The following is a 15,294-nucleotide window of genomic DNA, read 5'->3' as shown; positions in this document are numbered from 1 at the left end:
GCCTCTCATGTTGTTTTTGCTGTGTTACCAGCACTGAGGGGACCTCCCTGAGGCACAAGCCTGAGTGTGTGTGGAGGTCCTGGGCAGCCCAGACGACAAGACCTCCATCTCAGCCCTGCTGATGTGGACCAAAGGAATGGAGATCAATATGTTTGGCACCAGCTTGGCTGCAGAAGTTGCCAGAAAAAATTGTACAAGACGCCATCCAACCATCTTATGGACTCCACTTTGGGTCTGTGTAGGATTTGCTCCTGAGCCTTTTCTTCTCCTGGAGACATCCTGCAAGGCAGTGGGTATGGACTTTTCCTAGGGCTTTATTCCCAAAGCATTTATTGAAGATGAGAATACAGTGGTACCTCAGGTTAAGAACTTAATTTGTTCTGGAGGTCCGTTCTTAACCTGAAACTGTTCTTAACCTGAGGTACCACTTTAGCTAATGGGGCCTCCAGCTTCTGCAGCACCGCTACCGCACAATTTCTGTTCTCATCCTGAAACAAAGTTCTTAACCAGAGATACTATTTCTGGGTTAGTGAAGTCTGTAACCTGAGGCATCCGTAACCTGAAGCGCAGTGGCGTAGCGTGGGGGTTGCAGGGGGGCCGGCCGCACCGGGCGCAACATCTGGGGGTTAGGGGGCGCAAACCCACGGGTTAGGGGGTGCAAATTACTTGCCTTGCCCCGGGTGCTGACAACCCACGCTATGCCACTGCTGAAGCGTCTGTAATTTCAGGTACCACTGTAGCTGCAAGACAGTGGAGGTTTAGGATCAGAGTTTTCCTCCTGCTAGATGGGCTACTTTCACAGATTGATAAGCCCCATCTGCCCCTTACCTCCCTCTAAAGCACATGCAAAAACCATCTTCTTGACCATTGGACCCACTATTGGTTTTGTCTACTCAATCCACTGGAGCCTGTCTTTGCATGCAGGGGAAATCCATAACTGAGTGAGGGTTTGAGACCCATCGCATACCATCACCTGGTTTAGCCAGCCAGTGAAAGCCATTTCCCAGGGTGTGGCTGCTGTCAGATGCTGACAGCTTCTAGGAGCTACAGGTGAGAGCTGAGTGCATGGTGGGGACCAAAGGTGGACAAGCTACCCCAGAAGGAGCATGACATGTCCTCCACCAGAGGAACTACCCTCACCTATTTAGTGTTTCGCAACTTTCTGACTAGTTGCAGGACCTTAGCCAGACCTAGCAGAGTAAAGGCAGAATCCACGGAAGCAATTGGCGACTTGGCTGCAGACAGGATAGATGAAGCAGGAACCAGGAACTTGTAGTTAGGTGTTTATTATATACAGTGGAGTATTTACAGGAATAGAACAGGGATCTTTTGCTAGCTCTCTCTGACACGACTCCCAACTCCTACACTCACTGACACACTGAACCACTGAACTCTGAACACTCGAACACATCCCAGTTAGTAGGTCATTAATTATCACTCCCTTGAGAGAGCTTGACCAGTCAGGGAGCTGTCTCCATACCTCTGTTATCACCAGGCAGACTTACTCCTTCAGATTGCCTTCTGGTTGTCTGCCAAACCTTAATTGACTCTGTGTGAGTAGCTGCACGTACACAGTTTCCCAACAGTGGGGACCAAAGGTGGACAAGCTACCCCAGAAGGAGCATGACATATCCTCCACCAGAGGTCCTACCCCTTCCCTAACACCCCATAAATCCCTATCTGTGATATCTGCATTCCCCTAAAATATCTGAATAAACTTGGCCGCCACATCTTATTGCCCTCCCTCCTTTCCATCTCATTTAAAACAACGTTAATATGAAAACTGCAGTGCTATTTAACTTATCACTAAACAAATGTGTTCCACTAAATCTCCATTGACTGAATCATCATCTTGTGTATTACTGCCACTATTTTGAATGTTGGTCCTTAAACAAAGTTTCCAGTGCTGCAATTCAGAGCTTGAGTTCTATTGGTGATAATTCACTTTTCGCATCAGCAACGAAGCAACTGAAATATTTAAAATGAAAACAAAAGAAGAGCCACCTTGATGGACGATTGATAGAACAAAAACGAGCAGACTCGGCTAGAGAAGATCTGATGGTGTGTTTCAGGGAACCGAGTGAGTTCTTGACGGAGCTGCAAATTGAATTGGTATGATTTCCAAAGTCGACGCTTGCAAGCAATCAATTGGGGATAATCTTCAGACCGACATGATAGCTTGTCATCAGAAACAACAGATTATAGAATCAAACACATCCAGCACTTACATTTTTCCCACTTACAGATTGCTATGCGGTGCTGAGCTATAAATGGCTTAGCATTTATTTTATTTTTATTGCACTATGTGGAGATCATACTGAAATGGATGCCTTCATGCTCCGCTTTGAGCTTTTGAGATACAAAATCAGGCTGGCTGTTGCTAAAATGCTGGAGGATGAATATTATCATTGCCAGGCCTCTTCACCAGGAGTCCCAGGGCAGGTTAAAACAAAAGGTGGACTTTTGATGTGATCAGTACTTGATACCGTCAGACTCTTGGCCCATCTATCTCAGTATTGCCTTCACTGAATGGCAGCCACTCTCCAGGGCCCCACAGGTCACCTAGTCCAGCCCCCTGCAAATATGAGCTAGAATGAATGGGGTAGATATTTCTTAATCTGGCAAGGGAAAACCCGAGAATAAAATATAAAATACTGATAGACACAAAAGAGAGAGAAGGTTCCTCCCTTCCCGATATGAGATTATATTATGAAGCATCTTGTCTACTGGTTGAATGAATGGTTGCTATTGAAGAATCTGCATATTTTAGATTTGGAAGGTCACGATAATATTTTTGGTAGGCACCTTTATTTGTAGTATGAAAAGGTGAAAGTACATAAAGGTTTCACAAACCATATAATTAGGAAAATTGTATAGAATATGGGATAAATATAAAAAATTATTGGAAATTAAAACACCGCTTTGGCTTCCACCTTTGGAAGCCATAGTAGTGAAAAGGAAAAATATGACGGAAAGTTGGGTGACTTATAGAAATTTGCTAAGAGAGGAGGGTGGAGAATTTAAATTAAAAGGGTTTAGGGATTTACCAGGAATGCTAACAACATGGTTGCAATATCATCATTTGAATGAAATGTTTAAAAGGGATATGAACCAGGGGTTTGGGGAACAACTATCACAATTAGAGAGAGACCTGTTAAATTGTAATGTCTAAAATGTACAAGATGTTATTGGAAAGGGAGACAAAAGATGAACTAGTGAAATCTTCAGCGATGCACTAGGCAATAGATATTGGTCATAATATAGAAATGGAAGCATGGGAACAATTATGGAATATGGATATAAAATTTACAGCATGTTGCATGGCGATACCCCTCTCCCCCAAGTGAAATGAAGACACAGGACACATTATTTAAGGTTAATGGGCATAAAAAAGCCACAACTTTATTGATTATAGGAATTGGAAGGTATTGGCCTTAGGCATTGGCTCCTATCGACTACCCGGCATGGAGACCGGGAAGGGTTACCCACAAGCCTTGGGAGTCCTGTTGAAGTACGCCAACCAGGATCCCATGGGTGTTAGCTCTCGGGGGCGTGCCGGAGGCCCTCACCTCCCTAGGTTTCGGACAAGGCAACGCCCCCCGGAGTCCTCTACCGGACTACCCTTTTCATTGGGGTAAGGTGATGGCGCTTCCTTCCCCCCTTCATTTGCATAACAATTAACCCCTGCCAATGCCTAACCGCCAATACCGAAGAAGTTGTGACGTTTGCTACGAGGTAGGCAAAGAAACCAAAAGGCTGGAATTGCGCCAAGTTGGAAAAATTCCTACCAGGCCCCTTGCGGCGACCAACCGAAGTCCATAGCAAGGTCAAAGCTAGCTAAGCCTAAAGGGTGGGTGGGATGGGAAAACCGGGCAGCTGGAACAGGGAAAAGAGGGCGGTCCCCGGGCACGCCGGCCTTACATGGGCTAGGCCACACCTCCGCTGCCCGCCGATTGGTGTGCTGGGTTGCGGACACGCCCAGGAATTCCCTCTTCTCGCGGGGGCTAAACCAGCCCCCGCGTGTGTGGGAGGGGGTAGCCCGCAACCCCTCTCCTCTCGAGTTCGGAAGTGGCTTTACGGTTTAAGAGAAAATTATTTGAAAATGCTACATAGATAGTATCTAACACCTAGAAGATTGGCAAAAATGTATAAATCAAAGTTGAATAAGTGCGGGAAATGTAAAGAGAAAGAAGGCACTTTTTCATATGTGGTGGTCTTGTAATAAGGTTAAAGCTTACTTGGAAATAATAATGAACTGAAAAAGATGTTTAAGATATCATTTGTAAACACACACACACACACACACACACACACACACACACACAGAAGCTTTGGGAATTATGAAATTAGAACTACCCAAACAGTATAGAAATTTATTTACCGGTATGTATGCGACTATAGGGACGTGGGTGGCGCTGTGGGTAAAACCTCAGTGCCTAGGACTTGCCGATCGTATGGTCGGCGGTTCGAATCCCCGCGGCAGGGTGAGCTCCCGTCGTTCGGTCCCAGCTCCGGCCCCCCTAGCAGTTCGAAAGCACTCTTAAGTGCAAGTAGATAAATAGGTACCGCTTTATAGCGGGAAGGTAAACGGCGTTTCTGTGTGCTGCGCTGGTGCTGGCTCGCCAGCTGCAGCTTCGTCACGCTGGCCACGTGACCTGGAAGTGTCTTCAGACAGCGCCGGCTCACGGCCTCTAGAGCGAGATGAGCACGCAACCCTAGAGTCGGACACGACTGGCCCGTACGGGCAGAGGTACCTTTACCTTTATGTGACTATATCTGCAAGAATGTTATATGGAAGGATGGAGAGGTCCTGAAGAAACAATGGATACAGAAACTAATGGAGTGTGCAGAATTGACAAAATTTACCAAAAGCATAAGAAATCAAGACAACAAACTTTTTAGAAAGGAATGGAAATGGCTTATTGAATATTTACAAACAAACTGTAAAGAGATAAAGACATTGGCAGGATTATTGTAAAAACCTGCAGATAGATAGATAGATAAGATATATGTGAGAATAGATGGTAAAATAATAAGTTAAGGCAAGGAACTGCAGAAATAGAGGGGAGTCTAAATTGAAAGCGTTAAAATTATGGTTAAATGATTGTTGTAATGTCTATGAATGAAAATTATATAATTAAAAAACAAACCAACTAGGGCAGTCTCTGGCAGCAGTCTGAAATCAACAGCAGAAGCTTTTACCACCAACTTTCAAGATCACAAAATGCACTATTAAGATGGTTTTCATGTTCATGTTTTTCCTCCTCTTACTTCCCCATTCAATTTAGGTCATATCTATGCTACAAACCAACGCTACTAACTGGTGCTTTTCGGTAGCACACCCATCAAATAAATGGAGTTTTAGCACCACTCTGACCCAATTACTGGGTGTCATGTTCCTCTAAAAGCAAAAAAATTGAAATCTGTAAGTTGAAGAAGGAAGAGGCTTTTGTTCCGTCGCCTGAGATCAGGTTTTAGGCTGAGACAAGATATGCCAAAAACAATAAAGACCAAGCTCAATCTTTCAATTTGAGGCTTCAACACAGAGCAGTAAAAGGAGGAGCAGCAGCAGCAACAACCTCTAATGCCAGTTCCATGAAGTGGTTGTGAAATGGAAGAAGAGCCCAACTGGAAATTAGCCATTTGCGGTTAGGACTCGGTCCGAGCCAGAAGTTCTTCAAAAATATCAAAGTCCTAGAACTGTAGAACTGGAAGGGACCCTCTGGGTCATGTAGACCAAACCCTGCAATGCAGGAATCTCAACTAAGGCATCCATGATAGATGGCCATCCAACCTCTGCTTTAAAACTTCCAAGGAAAGAGAGTTCACCAGCTTCCACCAAACTCCATCCCACGGTTGAACAGCTCTTACCATCAGAAAGTTCTTCCTGATGTTAACCAGAAGCCTTTTTGTTAAGTATTTTAGGACAAGAGCTGCCGAAAGAAAAACGGACATTATTTATGTATGCTACAACAGCAGCAAGAATTCTAATAGCACAAAACTGGAAGACTGGAGAAGTACCCTCTAAAGCAGTGTTTTTTGACCTTTTTTGGGCAAAGGCACACTTGTTTCATGAAAAAAATCACGAGGCACACCACCATTAGAAAATGTTAAAAAATTTAACTCTGTGCCTATATTGACTATATATAAAGTAATTCTCTTGAATAGGAATCAAATAAACACAAAGGAAGTATTTTATAATTACTTTATTATGAAATAGTAAGTAAACAGAAATATGAAAAATTATAAAATACTTTATTTTTAAATCTTTTGAATTTTTCAAATTTTCCCACGGCACACCAGGCAACATCTTGCGGCACACTAGTGTGCCGCGGAACAGTGGTTGAAAAACACTGCTCTAAAGAACAATGGCAAGAAAAATTGATGAGCTATGCAGAGTTAGCAAAGTTAATGGACAAACTGTGAGAAAAGGACAACAGGGACTTTGAAAAAGAATGGGAACCTTTTACAATATATTGGCAGAAACGCCAAAAAAACAACAACCATGGACTCATTGGCAGGATTTAAGTAAACATTTACAATTTTATTTACATAAAACAAGGAATATAACACTGTGATAACATAGTATTGTATATAAACAGCAGAGCGTATCATTTCATGTAATAAACCAGAAATGGAAGCTGAGGGAAGTCAACAGGAACAAGGGGTCAACCATCCCTGCAGCAGAAGGTGACTTTAGAGGTGGGGAAGGCAGTGGCATAGCGTGGTTTGACAGCGCCCGGGGCTGCACAGAGTGGGTGGGTGGGTGGGAAACAGGCAGAGTATGCATGGACATTCAACTGCCTAATGGGGCCCACGTGACCCAGGAGATCGCAGTCACAGAAATAAGAATAAGAGAGTCGTTCCGTTGTCTAGAGAGGTCACTTCCTGGTTTGCATGGAGAAGTCATCTTCAACAGAGTCCAGCAACGAAAGCTAGCAGCTGTGTTGAGGCAGCACTGGGTGTTGAAACTTTGCGCCCTGTAACAATTTTGTGCCTGGGACAACTGCCCCTGTGCCCCCACCACCACTAGGGGAAGGGCCCCCATCTTTGCAAGGGGGAGATCCCAGGTTCAATTCTGGGCATTTATCCAGTTCAAAGTGCCTCAGTTAGCATGGCTGCGGGAGATACTGGAAGGCTACTGCCAGCAAGAAGAGACTGAACCAAGCAAAAGGGATCGATAGTCTGTTTCAGAAGAATGCCACTTACTGATGGTCCATAGCTCAGTGGTAGAAAACCTGCTTGCATTCATGAGGTTCAGTCCACAGAACCTCCAGCGAAGATGATCAAGTAGCAAGGCCAAGCAAGGCCCTCTTCTGCCTATTCTGGGTATAATTTTATTTGATTACATTTATAACCTGAATCTCTTCTATCATAGAACTCATGATAACATATGTGTGGTTCCTGGGCAGTCACCCACTCGGGCACTTACTGGAACCAGACCTGATTAACTTCAGCATCAAGAACCTTCAGAACATTCTCTGGGACTATTTCTATTCCTTTCTAACCGCCTTTCCTTCAGAGCTGGCGACTGTTCAATTCACAGCCATCCCTATCTCCACCACATGTTTGCTTAACTCATGGTCCAACTGCATCATGAGTTCTGTAGTCTTCTGTGTGCCTGGCTCTTCAGAAGGGAGATGGTTTTCTGTTAGCAGCGAGAAGACAGATGCTTGAGTGCAGAAAACTCCAAATTAATATTGTAGAAATGTGTCGTGCTAATTCTTGCAAACGAACACCACTTGTCGAAAGCAGAGAACATTCTGGACTGCCTGCCAGACATCTTGCAGAAGGAATTGGAGGCTGCAGACCTGTAATAGCTGACCTGGATTCCCATTTTTCACAAGTTAGGGCAGCAGCTCAAGTCGGAAAGAGCAGAGGCATGGTAAGGGTGGGAGGGAAGCAGGAGCAGCTCTTTATGCAGAAGGGAAAGTGCTGGGACAATGTTTCCACCTTTATTGCAATGTCACCAGCTGGAAAGCAAATTAGATGCCTCTTGTACATCCTCATGCATTATGTATTTGTGCTATATAATGCATAAGCATTGCCTCTGCTCTGAAAGCATGCCGGTCTCTCTCCCTTTACATTTTAAACCCAAAAAACTAAAATAAAACTAAAATAGTCACACACATTTTTGTTATCTTCTAGCTGTATTGGACACTTGTGGAACCTATACATCTAGGTTTGGTGAAAATAGGGACTGAAGAGAAAGGAAGGTGATCTAAAAAAAAATAAAATACCAGAGGGTTTTTTTGTTGTTTGTTTTTTTGCTAAAAAGGATACTTTAGCTGCTTTAAATTTACTGGGGGGAAATGCAGTGGAAATTGATAGTTCATGTTCTCTCTGACTGCTTGGCTGGGAGACATTTCTTTCAACACTAGCTCTTTGGCAGGCTGAGGGGGAGTGGACTGCACCCAACCCTGTCGTTCTCTGCTAGTCTCCTGCCTGCTATCACCAGTTTATCCAGCTTATCCAGGGATGTGGGCGGCACTGTGATCTAAACCACTGAGCCTCTTGGGCTTGCCAATCAGAAGGTTGGCAGTTCAAATCCCCATTTCCCTGTCCCAGCTCCTGCCAACCTAGCAGTTTGAAAGAATGCCAGTGCAAGTAGATAAATAGGTACCACTCCGGCGGGAAGGTAAACAGCGTTTCTGTGCACTCTGGCTTCCATCACGGTGTCCCCTTGTGCCAGAAGCAGTTTAGTCCTGCTGGCCACATGATCCGGAAAGCTGTCTGCGGACAAGCGCTGGCTCCTTCAGCCTGAAGCAAGATGAGTGCCGCAATCCCATCGTCTCCTTTGACTGGACTTAACCATCCAGGGGTCCTTTACCTTTTTACCACCAGCTGAGTGACACCTTTGTTTCTCCACTGGTTCAGAGCCCTCCTTCCATTCTGGGGGCAGAGAAGGGCCCCGACCACTTTTGCACCTTCATGGGTGGCTCAGAGTTCTGCCTTTCCTCTTGTAACCACACCTTTGGCCCTAGTCACTATATACATTGAGATTGTGCATGCAACAGGAGACACTCTGCTCCCTGAGAGAGAGCCTGCGTGGTGCAGTGGTTAAGAACAGTGGACTCGTAATCTGGTGAACCGGGTTTGCTTCCCCGCTCCTCCACATGCAGCTGCTGGGTGACCTTGGGCTAGTCATGCTTCTCTGAAGTCTCTCAGCCTCACTCACCTCACAGAGTGTTTGTTGTGGGGGAGGAAGGGAAAGGAGATTGTTAGCTGCTTTGAGACTCCTTAAGGGGAGCAAATGGCGGAATATCAAGTCCAAACTCTTCTCCTTCTTCCCTAAAGCCTGAAATGGCTACTGAGGAGGGTGAATTAGGGTGGGTTCCTAATATCTGGTCCTTGACATAAGAAAATAAGAAAAGCCTGCAGGATCAGGCCAGTGGCCCACCTAGTCTAGCTGTGATGGGCCTGGGGGTTAACCCAAGCAATGCGGTCCAGGTCTGGTCCTGAATCCAAGGATTCCATGAGGAGTCAGTCCAACAGGGCCAAGGCAGGAAATCAGGCAAGGACAGCTGCAGGATCTGGCATACAGCAATGTTGCTCCCGCAACCTGGGGCAGGGTCTGGCAGCCTTTTATCTCTGTCGGGGTAACGGCCGGTCCTGATCCCCCGATAACTCACCTCCCTGTCTCTCCCGAAGGCGAGCACTCCTCCTGCGAGTACTCAGGTATCTCCTTCTCTCAGACCTGAGTCTCTGCAGCTCGGGAGATATCGGTGGGTTACTAGACCCAGGGTCTGCCTCAGCCTCTCCTGGCCCAAGTGGTAGTGGAGCAGCTGTAAGTGATGGCCCAGCTGAAGGCAACGAGGTAATCCCTGCATCTGGAGCCAGGGCAGGCTCAGGCCCCTGACTCAGCCCAGCTGGTGTTTGTTGCAGGGGAACCTGTGCAGACTGGGGCTCTTCAGAATCAGGCCCCAGATTTGGTTCAGGTGCCACCTGAGGCAGAGGAGCCGGCGTGGGCTGAGACTCCTCTGGTTCCAAGTCCGAGCCCGAGTCCCAGGCCATCACAATCACGTGCTCCTGTGGGAGTGAGTTCCATAGTTTAAATATGCCCTGCATAAAGAAGGACTTTAAAAAAATAAAAAATAAAAATCTGTTGTGAATTTCCCAACATTCAGTTTCATTGAGTTCTTGTGTTAGGAGAGAGGGGGGAAAACCTTCCTCTCTCCACTTTCTCCATGCCATGTATAAATGTACAAATATGCATGTAGTATTTTAAGCACAGAGGCGTGTGGCAGTGGCTGGCCATTGAAGCACATAATTGCTTCTTAATGGATGTTTCGCGCCCCCCCCCATGTTTTTATCTTTTTTTATGATCTGCAATCTGCTTTTGGTCCCTGTCAGGGGGAAAAGGTAGGTATAAATAAATACATAATAGTAATGTAATAATAAATGATTTTCAGTTGTTTTGGACGCCGGGTTCTCTCTGCTTCTTCTTTGTAATTTTGAGCAGCCTTGAATTTCACAAGATCAAGTGAGACGCTGAAACAAAACAGAATCTCTTAAATAAATAAAGAAGAGGAGGAAGACCTGCAGCTCTTCCTGAGTTAGCGATCCTCGCCCCAGAGCTCTAACTCACAGAACACTCTTCTACAGTGGAACTAGATCAAGTGCCTGAAATCCATCAAAAGATCAATAGTCTTTGAGAGCACTCTTGACGACAAGCATCTGGGCTGTAATCTCAGCAGGAAGGATGGCAAAAGGAGAAGGACCAGCTGCGAAAGAGTTTGCAAAAAGTGATATTTGGAGGGAGAGAGAGATTCTGATGAAGCAGAGCTGGATTAATGCATGCTAAGGAAATGTTAGACTTGAGGTGATGGATTGGAGACCCACAGGCCATATGTATTTCATATTGTCCTAGACCCCTGCTAGACCCTGCTAGAGATGGGAAAGGTTCAGGAGAGGGCAATCAAAATGAAGCTGAATGTAGGAAGATTCACGGCACATAAAAGATAGTATTGTTTTTAAATTCCCCCTTTTTTTAAAATACCCTGGGGTTGGCTATCTCCTAATAATCTTAGTCATTTTTTGCTAATTCAAGGTATTCTACCAGTTTCTCCTGGTAGAATATGGGGAAATTTATATAGAATATTTAATTAAACATTGTCCACAAGTGAAAACCTGGGCATGCTTTGACGAAACCTCGAGAACACTGTCCAACCATCTCGTCCTCTGTTGTCCCCTTCTCCTTGTGCCCTCAAACTTTTCCAACATCAGGGTCTTTTCCAGGGAGCCTTTTCTTCTCATGAAAGTACTGGAGCCTCAGCTTCAGGATCTGTCCTTCCAGTGAGCACTCAGGGCTGATTTCCTTCAGAATTGATGGGTTTGATCTTCTTGCAGTCCATGGGACTCTCAAGAGTCTCCTCCAGCACCAGAATTCAAAAGCATCAATTCTTCAGCCATCAGCCTTCTTTATGGTCCAGCTCTCACTTCCCTACATCACTACTGGGAAAACCATAGCTTTAAGGTAGCATTCCCAGTTAGGACTGCATAAATGTTCCCCAACCTGGGGCCCTTGTGAGTTGCTTCCAGCTAGTGTGTGTCATCAGCACAGAGTTAGATAGATGGATGGCCTGACTTCGCATAAGGCAGGCAGCATCCTATGTTCCGGTGCTCTGAAGAGAAAGCCCTGACATGTTTGTGTGGGCGATTTGCTGGCACTCCCGGCTATAGTCATAGATCTTCTCTGTCTCATCAAGATTCTTTTGCACCCCTGGCAGGAGGCCAGTTTCTATTGGATGCTGTTCCAGCAGAAACTGCATCCCTTCAGCTTTTTTTTTTCCTGTGCGATTTCTCTCCTTCCCCTCCCTCTCTCCCAAGACTGCCATAAAGAGGAGTCGAGATGGACAGCTTCTATTAAAAAGAAATTCTTTCCGTTGGTGTTGCTCAGCCTTTGACAACCCAACATGATTTATTTTCTTAAGACCAGAAGGAAAATCATCTGCAGCCTGGTTTCTCTCTCTCTCTTTCTCTGTCTTAAAAGCAGTAACTTACTCCTCCAGAAGATATGTATGAAAGCACTATGAAAACAAAAGTCAAATATTTATATATATATTTAATTTAAGGAAAACAGTTTCCATATGTTGCATCCCCCTCCGCCTGATTCATAATTAGCCGGTTTCACCCACTGGGGTTTCCCCCCACAGATTTCTCTGCTGTCTTTCTTAGCACCGATCCTCAAGGCAGCCAGAAAGCCACCACCCAGCATAATTGCAAGAAGAGTAACACTTTCAAAAGAGCTTTCTTGAAATCAGTCAAAAGGAAAAGAAAGAAGCGCCAACGATCCTAAACAGGAGAATAAAAATAAAACAGCAGAATATCTTCCAAGACTTTGCCAACCAAAATGGGGACATGTCTGTAACAGGCCAGTTTCATCAGACAAAGGCTGGAGGCTGACCGCTATAGCATGTCGCTGAAGGCTCCCCTCTGTCTACTGGAATGCTGTGTTCAATAGCCTGGGGAGGGTTCAATAGCCTGTTGATTTAACAGATGAGAAGGCAGTTTTTCTTCTGTTGAAAAAATATGCTAGAAAAATACAAACCACCTGCAGTACACTATCAAGAGTTGGGAAATATACTCCTGGGGTTGCTTGGTGTGAAATGGGAGGCTGGGTCAGAGCTGGGTTCGTGGGCAACAGTCTGAAGAGAACTGGGAGGTGGGTGCTAGCCAAGCCACTTCAATAATGCAGACAGAGTCCAGATACAAAAGATGTGATAACACTTTGTCGAATAACAGATACACATACACTGAATGAAAACAGTGTATGATTTGTGCAGAGAGGAACAGAGAGGTTTTGGCTTTCCTAGTTCAGGCCTTGTATGCAGCAGGGAGGCATTCATCCAAACATACAGAGGGCACACTCCCTCAGAACTGCACAGCCAATCAGAAATGTGTTACCTCAGTGAAGAGGCTAAGCGATACCTCCACCACCCTCTCGGTCAGATGGCTTATTGGTAATAGAATTAACTCACAATTAACACACAGAATTATTTCTGCTGTTGCACTTCCAAAGCCAGGTGCCAGGGGATGTGAGACAGAGCCGGGGTCAAGACCGAGGATCCAGCTAAAACTAAAAGACAAACCAGGAAGCATCCCTGCTCCCTAAATTCCATATACAGCATTAAAGTGTAGTACATTGAAATCAAGGGGTGTGGGTGGTGCTGTGGGTTACACCACAGAGCCTAGGGCTTGCCGATCAGAAGATTGGAGGTTCAAATCCCCACGAAGGGGTGAGCTCCCGTAGTTCGGTCCCTACTCCTGCCAACCTAGCAGTTCGAAAGCACATCAAAGTGCAAGTAGATAAATAGGTACCGCTCCGGCGGGAAGGTAAACGGCGTTTCCGTGCGCTGCTCTGGTTCGCCAGAAGTGGCTTAGTCATGCTGGCCACATGACCCGGAAGCTGTACGCTGGCTCCCTCGGCCAATAAGGTGAGATGAGCGCCGCAACTCCAGAGTCGGTCACAACTGGACCTAATGGTCAGGGATCCCTTTACCTTTACCTTTACATTGAAATCAAGACTTACAGAGATGCCATACAGTGAGAATAGATCAAACAAATGTATCATTCCATAGGATCCCATGAGAGCCTAGTGGACGGAAGCCATGTTCAATAGAATGCACATATTCAATAAAAATTTAACCATGCCCTATAGAAAGTTGTGTTTCTCTTTGTGATGTTGTTAATTTATCCATAAGAATTATGTCCCGTATCTGTGGTAGCCATGCTTCAAAAAGACCTGTGTTAAGCATTTCCCGGTATCTGGCTATAACAAGATTAGCAGGTGTTAACAGGTGAACAGTAAGACTTTTGTTAGTCAAATCTTTACCACCTCCAAAAAAATAAGGCAACGATGGGAGAAATGAGAGACAGTGATTTGCAAGGAACAGCCTTCCAAACACTGAAGACAGGTCCAGGCGATCGTTGGAGACACACTGCACTCAGATCTCTCTTATCATTTAAGGAGCAGCACCCAGCCAGAGCCTTGCAAAACCAACTGACCAAAAAATGAGCAGCTTTAACCTCTTATGAGGGCTGGACCAACAGTAACACTCCCCCATTTATTTGTGGGGGGTGCCCTGAAAATGTTTGAAGAAGAAGAAGAAGAAGAAGAAGAAGAAGAAGAAGAAGAAGAAGAAGAACGTCCTCAAAAAAAATCTGTCACTCTTTACAAAAAAGCACACCTGCCTTCTTCATTTCCATTGAGCTCTAGCCAATAAGTTATACCCCAGGCAGATCCACAGAAACAAGTGGACCTAATTACAGGTAGGTAGCTGTGTTGGTCTGCTGGTCAAAACAAAACAAAAAAATCCTTCCAGTAGCACCTTAGAGACCAACTAAGGTTGTTATTAGGGACGCAGGTGGCGCTGTGGGTTAAAGCCTCAGCGCCTAGGACTTGCCGATCGAAAGGTCGGCGGTTCGAATCCCTGCGGTGGGGTGCGCTCCCGCTGCTCGGTCCCAGCGCCTGCCAACCTAGCAGTTCGAAAGCACCTGCGGGTGCAAGTAGATAAATAGGGACCGCTTACCAGCGGGAAGGTAAACGGCGTTTCGTGTGCGGCTCTGGCTCACCAGAGCAGCGATGTCACGCTGGCCACGTGACCCGGAAGTGTCTCCGGACAGCGCTGGCCCCTGGCCTCTTAAGTGAGATGGGCGCACAACCCCAGAGTCTGGCAAGACTGGCCCGTACGGGCAGGGGTACCTTTACCTTTACCTTTAAGGTTGTTATTGGTATGAGCTTTCATGTCTGGAAGGAATTTTTTTAAATGGACCTAAGTTTGTCATCGATGGGATGCAGGTGGCGCTGTGGTCTAAACCACAGAGCCTAGGGCTTGCCGATCAGAAGGTCGGCGGTTCGAATCCCCGCGACGGGGTGAGCTCCCATTGCTCGGTCCCAGCTCCTGCCCCCCTAGCAGTTCGAAAGCATGTCAAGTGCAAGTAGATCAACAGGTACCACTCCGGCAGGAAGGTAAATGGCTCTGGTTTGCCAGAAGCAGCTTAGTCATGCTGGCCACATGACCTGGAAGCTGTCTGAGGACAAACGCTGACTCCCCAGGCCAGTAAATCAAGATGAGCGCCTCAACACCAGAGTCGTCCGCGACTGGACCTAATGGTCAGGGGTCCCTTTACCTTTTAAGTTCATCATGTCCATAGCTTTCAATGGGTCTACTCTGAGTAGGACTGACATTAGGTCCAGCCCATTGCTCTCTCGTGCTCTCACACTAATTGACTTCAGCTGCCCCTCCCAGATATCCCATCACTTGCCCATTGTTGCGTTCCCTTGTGACAGCA

At 45.9% G+C, this 15,294-nt stretch overlaps 1 protein-coding gene across 1 annotated transcript in view; it reads right to left on the bottom strand.

Moving 5' to 3' along the window:
* Positions 1–15,294, bottom strand: part of LOC310831093 (myosin-11) — a 1,553,087-nt gene that overhangs the window by 534,520 nt on the left and 1,003,273 nt on the right. The gene's annotated exons all lie outside the window — the stretch shown is intronic.

Source organism: Podarcis gaigeae (genome assembly GCF_964106915.1).
Source record: "Podarcis gaigeae genome assembly, chromosome: 14".
Classification (NCBI taxonomy): Eukaryota; Metazoa; Chordata; class Lepidosauria; order Squamata; family Lacertidae; genus Podarcis; species Podarcis gaigeae.
This window is presented reverse-complemented; position numbering and strand designations above follow the sequence as displayed.